This window comes from Mauremys reevesii, linkage group 4 (assembly GCF_016161935.1).
Source record: "Mauremys reevesii isolate NIE-2019 linkage group 4, ASM1616193v1, whole genome shotgun sequence".
Taxonomy (NCBI): domain Eukaryota; kingdom Metazoa; phylum Chordata; order Testudines; family Geoemydidae; genus Mauremys; species Mauremys reevesii.
In genome coordinates this window covers 13,412,502-13,422,552 of record NC_052626.1, presented here as the reverse complement: position 1 = coordinate 13,422,552, position 10,051 = coordinate 13,412,502, and positions in this window count along the sequence as shown.

Below are 10,051 nucleotides of genomic sequence, written 5' to 3'. Positions count from 1 at the left end.
GTGCTCCCCCACACACATCCCAGCCCCTGAGCTCCTCCCCCCCGAGGGGGGTTGTAACACGACAGTACCTGTAAGAAATTTAAGTTACTTTTACCCCTGCCGGAACCCCAGACCAGCAGTGGACTGAGCGGGGCCAGTGGCAGGCTGGGAGGCTCAGCCCGCTGCCAGTCTGCGGTTCTGGCCACCAGCCCCCCTGCCAGCCAGTGTCCAGACTTTCAGCCCCGCTCAGTCCACTGCTGGCCTGGGGTACCGGCAGCCGGCCTGGGGCTCTGCTCCTGGCCTCAAACACTCCCTGCTGTAGCGCACATTGGAAAACTCAGCAAGGAAAAGGATCACACTAAACTGATAAGATCAGCATTTTAATTTTATTTTAAATGAAGCTTCTTAAATATTTTAAAAACCTTATTTACTTTAAATACAACAATAGTTTATTTATATAATATAGACTTATAGAGAGAGACCTTCTAAAACGTTAAAATGTATTGCCGGCAGGCAAAACCTTAAATTAGAGTGAATAAATGAAGACTCGGCACAGCACTTCTGAAAGGTTGCCGACCCCTGGTCTAGCTAAATGTGAGATATGTAATAAATGCACAAACTATGGACATTTTGCAGCTATTTGCTGCACTCGGGCACAGAGAGAGCTAACTAATATTACAGACAATCAAGAGCCATTGTTTCTCGCATCTATCACGTGACAGATCCTGCCTGGGGAGTGAAACTGAATATTCATAGAAAGATTATTGGCTTTAAAATTGACTCAGGAGCTGACATCACAGTCATCTCAGAAGGCATTTACAATAACCATCAATGCTGCCCAGAGCTGATATCATCTGATACAGCTCTGACTAGCTCTGGAAGTATTCTGAATTGCATGGGCCATTCACCCCAGAAAACTTACAAAGACAAAAACTTTGCATTCAGAGTGCATGTGATCAAAGGATCAAAGACCAACAACCTTCTCAGCTGCAGCATGGCAGCCATGATGAACCTAGTGAAAAAGATGGAAGAACTCAAAGGAGTATTTGATGATATTGGACTTTTGAAAGGAGATCCAGTTCAAGTAAACTTTAGAGACAATGCTGAACCATATAGGGTACAAACACCTCTACCATACAGATCTTGGATGTGACTAGCTGCAGATTTATGTGAATTCAGAGGACATCATTCCCTGGTGATTGTGGACTGTTTTTCCCGATATATAGAAATAATGTACTTGAAAGACATTACGTTGCAATGTTACAGAAATATTCAAGTGCACTTTTGCTCATTTCTGTATCCCAGAACAACTAATGATGGACAATGGACCACAATTCACTGCAGCAGAATTTAAAACACTCCCGGTGAAATATGTTTATCGTATTACTAGCAGCCATATTACCCACAATGCGAATGGAGATAGCCAAGAAAAATCCTACAGCAAGAAGATCAATGCCTTGCTCTTCAGAGTTACAGACCAGTGTAAATCCTGATAGAAAGACAACTCAGAACTATCATTCCAATTTTGGAAAAAAAAATATCTTCAAAGTGGCCAGATATGAAGATAATAACCAACTCGGATAAAAAGGCAAAAAGAGCTTACAAATGCTTTTATAAAAGACTTCACTCAAAGAACTACTGGGTCAAGAGCCTTATGACTCATGTTTGCATCAAACTGGATGGAGAAAAAGGATGGACAACGCTAGATGTCGTAAAGAAAAAGAATTCAGCACCCAGATCATATGGGATTGGGACCGACAGTGGAGAGTTGAACAGAAACTGGTGACAGTTTGTTTCTCAGAAAGAACAATCAACAGAGCAAACTCTACAGATGGTGGATGCAGAATAAGACGACGGCTTCCCAAAGATTCCAAGCCATCCAGAAACAGTCGTTGCAACTAATGGACAGCCAGATGACTAAGTTGTTTATGCTTCCAGGTCATGTAATTAGAAAATCTGTACAATTCAGAGACACTTGACAGACTGGTCTGCACTGAACTTTAAAGACAGTGTAATAGTGTCAATTTTGTAAATAGTAGGAGTGTAGGCCTTAAAGGGGGAGGTATAATGGAATGCTAAACTGTATTATACTATTCAGCCACTAGGTGGAGCTGTGTGTAACACACCTTCCTTAGGCTAACCTCAGCCAGATTAAAGGATATGATGGAAGACACATCTCTGGTGTATGTCTCTGAGGAGGCTGCTATGTAGCCAGTCCATATCTGGTACAGGAGTCTGACCTGCTAGTACCAATGCTGCAACCTACCTAACGAGGTGTACATGACACTGGGTTCCTTTTCTAAAGGTGTATCCGTTTCCTTCTGCTGGAAAAGATTAAAAATTACGTCCTTTTAAGCGCCAAGCTGGAACACGTGCTTCCATGATCAAGATATTAGACAATTGGATGCTACAGTATATTCGTGGTTCAGAATGGAACTTTAGGAAGAAATCATGAGCCACTAAAGCTTAGAGTAGCAGTGTCAGAGAAGGACCAGTGAAAGCAACATGAGCCATTGGACAAGAGCCTAAAAGGAATAGCAAGCCCCCAGATAACAAGCTATTTTTCATTGCATCTATCGGGCTGGTTTCTAAAATGACCAACAGCCAGTGTCATTAGTCAATTTTCAAGGTTTCAACAACTGCCTATGATACAGACCCTCCAGAAGAGAGGTAAGCACAATGCTTGGTAGCTATGCTGATTCCCAGAGTTTTCATAGTGAGAATAACATAGTTCAGTGCAGAAGAGAGCTAGTTCCACTTTAAAGTGTGGTGTCACTCTGATAAACAAGTCTAGAAATGGTGTGATGGGGTTCAGTGCGATTGGGGTTGCACAAGTGCAACTGAGGGCAGATTCTGGTCCGTGGAACCTTTGTTACTTGCAGTGATGCAAAAGCAGGAAAGAATCCAGTGCTGACTCTCAGATTCCCAAGTTGAGGTGACAAGACTGGCCGTTAGGAAACAGCATCCTTTTTTGTGTAACTGAGCTAATGTGATGCAGAAGCAGTAGCAGAGGCAGAAACATGGAACTCATCACTGCTTTTTATTATTATTTATTTATTTATTATTAATAGGAAACCAAGTCACTTTTCAGAGTGGATCCACGCTTTAAATGCTTTATGGAATGTCAGTAAGGGTCTCCAGCCTCCCTGTCTCACCAGCTGATTGCCAGGTTGATTGATTACTGACTAATATTGTACCCTCACAGATCTTTCCTTATCTAATTTCTATTAGGATTCCCTTGTCCAACCTTCTCCAAGTACAAAACAGCGCCTCCATTATGGACTTCGGTTTTGTCTACCCAATTTTTAATGATTCAAGTGATGAGGCTTGCAGCATGTCCTGAGGTAGAGCAGCCCACAGATTGTCGAGTCTGACAGACTCTCTAATCACTCTTAAGTTTTTCCTGATATTCAGCCTCAAATTGCTTTTGCTCAATTTCACTTCATTGCTCTCGAGGCCTGTCTACACTAGAGAAGGGCACCACTCAGGGGGAAATAGTTTTCAGATCCGTTTGTGCCTGCAGCAGTTCAGGGCGTCTGCACCGACCAGCCTGGTTTGTGTAAACTGATGCACTGAAGTTGCTCACAGCACTCCCTCGAACATGCGCATTTTGGTTCTTGTCCCCTCGCTGGAGCAAGCTCCTAAAGGCAGGTGCATACTCGAAAGAATGTTACACTTTTTACATATGTGCAACATACATGAACCTCCCAGGAGCACATATGTGCTCCTGCTAACATTATGTATTATTTCCCAGTGGTTTATTTCAGCGACTGATGACCCTGGCAGAAAACATGATGTCTCTGCATATTCAGACCACAGTTGCACTAGCTTTCGTGTTTCCCTGCTATTTTATATTCCCAGCTTAGCTTTGCAATCATCCAGAAGGAATTTCATCCTACTTCAGTAGCATCTTGATCTTCGAGACCACTTGCTTCTGTCCTCACTGGTATTCCATCTGGCAACAATTCCCCCTTGGTAAGAGAAGATACATAAGAGATGTGCAGAGAGTGAGTCTGGTTGTTGAGCTTGTGCGCTTGCAGCAGAAGTTCTACAGGAGGCATGGCACAGAAGACAGTCCAGGTGGGGAAGGGATGCCCTGGTGGCTGTACACCACCTTTGCACCTTGCAGATTGTGGACTTCTCAGATTTACAGGAGCCCTTACTGGGCTGGCTGGAGGCAACAGCCCAGTCCATTATCTCGTAGTGCCATGCCCCCAAGCCATCCCTTCCAATCCCCATGGCCAGGCTTGCAAGGACAGCATAAAGCTGAGCCAGGGGAATTCTCCTTCTGTCCACTGTACAGCCCATGAGCCATCTAGAGCAGCTAATCGAGGTCTGACGGGATGCAGAATATGACCTTCAGTTTTTTCTAGTCCCCACCAACCAATAGGGTTTCTGCCCATTGAAGGAAATCTAAATCTGTGTTGGAGCAGACTGGCATGTCTGACTCGACAAGGCAGGGTTCTGGAGGCCCAAACTGGCAGAGAAAACGAGCTCAGAGGTAGTCTCAGCCCATCAGGTGATAGTCCCAAGGGGGTCTCTGTGAACCAACCCATCACAAGTTCCCTTTCGCATTATTTGTTGTAATCTCTGGCTGTTAAATCTAAATTAGATTGCAAAAAAGCTCTGGGTTGGGCCCTTCCATTTTTGTATGTCTGTAAAGCACTAAGCAAACCCATGGCCTTATATAAACATTTTATCAACAGGAGTATGTAGAATTAAAATGGAATATTTAAATCTTAGAGTCTATGCAACAGTATAATGAACAAATACGCTCTTGAGGTGTTGGAAGGGGGAAATATGTTAAACTGTACAGCATGTCCTTTTATCATAGTAAGAGGCAAAGAGCTCTATTTAGGACATTTCAGTTCTGTCGCTAATAGAAACAAAGGGTCAGATCATTGGTTCCTCTATCAGTAAGTCATTGCCCTAAATGCAAAGTCAAATCACACAAAGGCATCAAATTACCTCTCTGGGCTGCCAAATTTCTTCAGGCCTGTGACTCAGGTAAGCGATATGCCAGGTCTGACCGTGGAAGTGCAGGACTCGTGGACTGAATGTGTGGAATCTACCATGAAATCATATACAAAATAAATCAGATCTATACAGCAGTCTAACCACTTGCAAAAGGACAAGGCACTGCAGAGCTCTCTCAAAATATTGGGATGGCAGGGGGAGAGAGATAATTCAGGTCAGAGCACACAATCTACAAATCCTTGGAATGCCTGAGGGTGTGGAAGGCAATGACCTCAGACTGCTTTGAAAATTGATTAAAGAAGCCCTACAGCTGATCACAGTCAATGACCCTATCTATTTGTATCAAACAGACAACAGCCAAACCTTCTCTGATTGAGTTGGTAATTGTAAAGATTTCTGTCCTGAGATCTCTTGTGGTGGCCAGCAAGAAGGAGGTCCAATGGAACCTGTACCACCCAGTAAACTATTCTTCCTCAGATCAGGCACAGAAATGAAAAGATGAGCTTTGTTCTCTTCAAGGGCTGACTGTCATAAGATCAGCCTAAAGATGATGCTTTTTTAAAATTTATTTCCAGCTGTGTGATAGATCACACTATAAAAGACAAGGCATGTCTTACAAGACAACCGCTTACTGAAATATATGGCAAAATAGACAGCTGGCCTAAAGAGTTGGACTGCATGGTATCTTTTATCTTAAGGTCTTCTTTGGCTAGAAGTACAAGGGATAAAACCACAAACTAGTAATTGTGAAATGCAATGAATATTTATTTTCTTTTTCAGACCAAGGATCCAATTAGCCTTATAGTCAATGTCTCCTTTTTGCTGTTGTGTGTATGTACCTTTAAAAACAAGCACCTTAAATAGATATGTATCTAGTTCAGTTAAAGATTTTATGGTTAGAATACATGTGGCATAACCACAGCATGCGAACAAAGTTATTTGCTCATTTCAAATGATGGTTTCTCCAGGTGTTCAATGAGGAAGAGAACCACCAAATGTTATGGAGTCTAATTTTGATGGCAAAGGAGATGTTGGGAAAGGACTTTGATTTGTCTGCGATGTGTCATTCTCCAATACCTCTCACCCTACCTTAATACATACATTAATTAAGACTCACAACACCTTGGCAGACATAAGTATTATCCCTAGTACTTTACAAATAGGGAAAAACACCACCAGCCAGAGTTGTTTGAGACAACAAATCCAACCAGAGTAACAGACTCAGAAGAACTCCCAAGGACTTACCTCCCAGTCATTTGCTGAGTTTGCTAGCTCTGTGAGACTGTGTAACACTAAACTATGATAGGTGAGACTAGCATTTTAGGTTCTATGATATCAAAGTGCTATGGTTTTTCTAGGATTGAAACATGCAAAAAATATTGTTTCTTTTAAAAAGTCACTCATGGTAAAGATGAAAGAATGGGTAATAATGCAGGAAGCTGCTAAAGGCTTTCAAACATTTAGGAACTTCTATCATAAAGACTATATTCACAACTTTGCTCAAAAATTATACAACAAACCAGTGCTTAGTTTTTTGAACTGCCGTGTTTTCCAGACAATAATGCAAAGCTATTTTAAAGGAAGAGACTCTCATTTACAAATAATTGAGTTAAAATATGTTGGGAAGGATTTTTTTGGTTGGGGAGGTTGTATGAATATGAGGGGGGAGTACTGGGACTCAACGAAGAAGAAATATTAGGTTTCTGATCACACCCTAAAATTGCCCAACATGTGGTCAAGTGACGTTTAGGACTTGTCTATATGGCCCTGCAGTTTGGACTACAGGGGTGTGAATAGCACTGCAGACTAGTGTGCTGCGCTTTAACTCCCCCACGTGGACGCTGCAGGCATGAAATGAAAGGTTCCTAGTTTGCACTAACACAGCCTTGTAGACATAGCCATAGCAGGGACCTTAAAGACTCGTAGCCAACTTGAAAATGAGATCATTTAAAAAAAATAGTCAAAATTAGTCCCAGGAAGGAGAAGTTAGTTGCCTGTACAATAACTTGAGTTCTTTGAGATGTTTTGTCCCTAAGGGTGCTCCACCATAGGATGCACGTGTACCTTTGCACTCTAAACTGGAGACTGTAAAAGCAGTGTCATGGGCGCATGCTTGCATAGAGCAGCATCTAATGCTCCCATACAAGGGCACCTAAGGAGGCGCAGACTCAACCGCAAAACCAGAGACTCCATGACAGAGAGAAAGGAAGGTAGGAGGTAGAGCACCCCAGAGGGACAAAGCATAAAATCATAGACTCATAGAATTGTAGGACTGGAAGGGACCTCGAGAAGTCATCTAGTCAAGTCCCCTGCACTCATGGCAGGGCTAAGTATTATCTAGACCATCCCTGACAGGTATTCGTCTCACTTGCTCTTAAAAATCTTCAATGATGGAGATCTCAAAGAACTCACATTACTGTACAGTAAGTAACCTCTCCTTCCTTTATGTCCCTATAGATGCTCCAACATAGGAGAAGCCCAGGCAATATCAAAGTGGAAGTGGGTACTAATGAGGCAGATCCAAGATAGTTCAGAGGACTGCATCACCAAAGGCAGTATCAGCCCTGGAAGCAGGTCAGATGGCAAAATGCTTGGCAAACATGTGAACAGAGGACCAAGTTACTGAGCTGAAGATTTATGCTCTGGGAACAACCTGCAGGAGGGCTACAGAAATGGACTGTGCCCTAATAGACTGTGCTGTCACCCCATGAGAGAGCTGTATCCCAGCAGCTTCATAACAGGTCAAAATACAACCGGAAACCTACTGGGACAGTCTTTGCATGGAAACTAGCTCTTTCTTCATCCTTTATACCAATGATACAAACCATCTGGGAGAGACCCTAAAGGTCTTAGTTCTGTCAAGGTAGAAAGCAAGTGTCTGCCTGGCATCTAGCATGTGGAGGATCATAAACTCATAGACTTTAAGGCCAGAAAGTACCTGATGTCACTTCCTGCACATCACAAGACACAGAACCTTACCCACTTCTGCTATAGGTCCATAATGTCTGGATGAGTTACTGAAGTCCTCAAATTATGATTTAAAGACTTCAAGTTGCAGAGAAACCACCATTTACTCTAGCTCAAACTAGCAAGTGACCCATGCTCTATGGTGCAAAGGCAGGTGAAAAAAACCCCAGAGTCTCTGCCAATCTGACTGGGGGAGGGGGGGGATTGCCATATTTGCGGGGTGGGAAGGAATCAGTTAGACCAAGAGCATGTGGGCACGACCCACCAGCCAGACACCAGGGAAAGAATTCTCTGTAGTAACTCAGAACCCTCCCCACCTAGTGTCCCATCACCAGCTCTTGGAGATATTTGCTAATAGCAGCTGCGGACGGGTTATATACCATTGTAGGCAATCTCAGTATACAATCCCCTCCATAAATTTATCAAACTCAGTCTTGAAACAGGTTTTTGCCCCCACTATTCCCCTTGGAAGGCTATTCCAGAACTTCACTCCTCTGATGGTTTGTCTAATTTCAAGCCTAAATTTATTGCTGGCCATTTTATTATATCCATTTGTTCTTGTGCAAAAATGGGCCCTTAAATAACTCCTCTCCCTCCCTGGTATTTAACCTCTGATGTATTTATAGAGAGCAATCACATCTCTCCTCACGCTTTGTTTTGTTCGGCTAAACAAGCCAAGCTCTTTAAGTCTCTTCAAGCAAGGCAGGGTCTCCATTCTTCTGATCATTCTAGTAGCCTTTCCCTGCACTTGTTCCAGTTTGACTTCATCTTTCTTAAACACGGGGGACCAGAATTGCATATACTATTCCAGATGAGGTCTCACCAGTGTCTTGTAGAATGGTGGTAACACTTCCCTATCTTTATTGGAAATACCTCTCCTGATGCATCCTAGGATTGCATTAGCCTTTTTTAAAGCTGCATCACATTAGTGGCTCATAGTCATCCTGTCATCAACCAAAACACCGATGTCTTTGTCCTCCTCTGTCACTTCCAATTGGTAAGTCCCCAGTTTACTGCAAAAAATCTTGTTTTGTGAGATCCCTTTGCAATGCTTTGCAGTTTGCTTTGGACTTAACTATCTTGAGTAATTTTGTATTTTCTTCAAACTTTGCCACCTCACTGTTCACCCTTTTTTTCCAGATCATTACAGGGTGGATCTTCTGGCATTGGTACCTGTATCAAGGGCTGGGGGATCTGATCTTGGGCTGATGCTGGAGCGTTCAGGCTGCAGCTGTCAGAGCAGTACAGGGAAAGGGGCTTTTACAGAGCTCCTTAGGGGAGGGACAACAGAAATCTAGAGGTGATGGAGAGCTATGGTAGCCTGTGTCAGTGCTGGTGCCTAGAACAGGGACTGCTGCAGAGCTGGAAAGACTGCACACAGCACTGGAAAGTCAGTGGGACAATATCTCTGAGCTCAGAGTGCTGTAGTTTTGAAGACAATGAAACCGGCATGTGAGTAGAAGTCCTTGGTACCTCTTGGTAGGTGCTTCCCTGTGTTGCCTGCTAGAGGATACTGATGCCTTGGTACCAATTTCAGCCAGGGCCTCAGCAGTGCCCTTTGAGGGACACAAGATCTCCTGGGAGTCTCATTTATGGGAAGACTTATCCCTTTTCTCCGATTTTCTAGTAGGAGAAGGCGGCTTCTCTGATATCTTCATCTCCAGAGCGGCTGCCGGAGTCCCAGCAGTCACTGGAGCAGCCAGAGATGTTGAGGCTGATGTATGAGTAGCAGAGAGAGGGTGGTGGACCCTGCTGGAGCTAGGGAGTGTTCAGCTTAGCCTCTCCATCCTTTTGAGACCTGCATGAGGTTTGAGGGCAGACCTTACACTTCCACGAGATGTGGGTGTCTCCAAGACATCAGAGACAGCTATGGGAAAAGACCTGTGGCAGGTCAGGCAGGGCTTGAACCCAGGGTTTTCAGCACAACATGCCAAAGCCCTAAAATAAGGCACCCAGAACCTCCCTTTCAAAGCACAAATGTGGTGAAATTAAGAAAAACAAATAATGAAATAAAAACTTAAGAAAATTAAAAAAAAATAAGATTTACACATGGGAAAAGGTGAGAAGCGGAGAACCACAGAATCCAAAAATGCTGGTGGTTGAGAAGGAACTGAGTGGTGATGGGTCC